Source organism: Stegodyphus dumicola, chromosome 3 (assembly GCF_044657685.1).
Source record: "Stegodyphus dumicola isolate Sdum_Otavi_A_Nest chromosome 3, ASM4465768v1".
In the NCBI taxonomy this organism is placed as follows: domain Eukaryota; kingdom Metazoa; phylum Arthropoda; class Arachnida; order Araneae; family Eresidae; genus Stegodyphus; species Stegodyphus dumicola.
Genome location: NC_140770.1, coordinates 256302898 through 256304072, shown reverse-complemented (window position 1 = coordinate 256304072; position 1175 = coordinate 256302898).

Below are 1175 nucleotides of genomic sequence, written 5' to 3'. Positions count from 1 at the left end.
GAAAAGAACCCATTTTCCTTTCTAAACTTTTTGAAAGTCGAAAACGCTTAAAAGATGATAAACTACGCCAAGGTAGTAACCCGCCTTTAAAAAAAAGATTCACTACAACACTTTCGATTGGGTTCAAATGACGGATCCGCAAACTCAATGTGCATGCGTGGTTAATGTTGGTGCGAATAGCTCAAGCGGCTAATCGCACCACTGGTGCGAATAGCATCGGCCGCGACCACACGTTACAAACTATCTTCCTAGCCCACCATATTGCAATAATACCCTGGTCTGCCCGTTCTCCAGATCTGTCGCCCATCGAAAATGTATGGTTAAGGACTTGCTTTTCTTTTGGTTGGTAAACCAAGGGTAGAAAGTTAACCTCCATTTAACGATTGTTTCTCAGAAAAAGATAGTCATCAAAAGTTAACATCGATTTCCTAGTCTTACTTATTGCTAAAATAAAATTTTATGAGATCAAAAGAATTTTCTGCTGAAATAGTGCTTCAATTTCATAAAGAAATGCCGGAATTCGTCTTATTGAGGGATCTGGTACCCCCCAGGCTAGATTTGTAATTTATCTCAAAATTGAGAAATACCAGAGTTGGGCTAGCACAATTGGATTGCTTAAAGTCTAGCAATAATTGCTTGGTGGAATGAGTATATGTCTGTCGAAGAAATAAGAATTTGCGTTGTTCTAAAAGGGAATCTGCCAGACTCTTAATATTATGAGTGCATTCTGCACACAGAGTATAAAGTACGGAGCTCACTGAGTATTTATACTCCGGACCCTGCTAAATGGCATTAAAAAAGGGGTAAGCGAAAGATTAGGTGGAATCCAAGATCAGTAAAATGGAGGTTAGAATAGACCTAACCTCCTTGGGTCATAATGCTGAAGAGAAACCAGAAATAGACTTTGAATGGTCGCCGCTTTTTCGGATGGCCCAGGAAGGCCGACCAAGTAAGAACATCTACGAAATGAGTGTTTTAAGAGTTGAGTTGACTTACTGTTATTCGAGTTGAGAATATAGAAATGGAACATTTCCAATTTGGTTTTATTAATTTTCACAAGGAATATTAATTTTATTATGCTGCGATTTTTAAATTAAATTTGGATAAATTAGTGAGTAATATATTTAATATAAATTAGAGAAATTCCGAATACAGTTCTGTAGACGCGCGCAGAG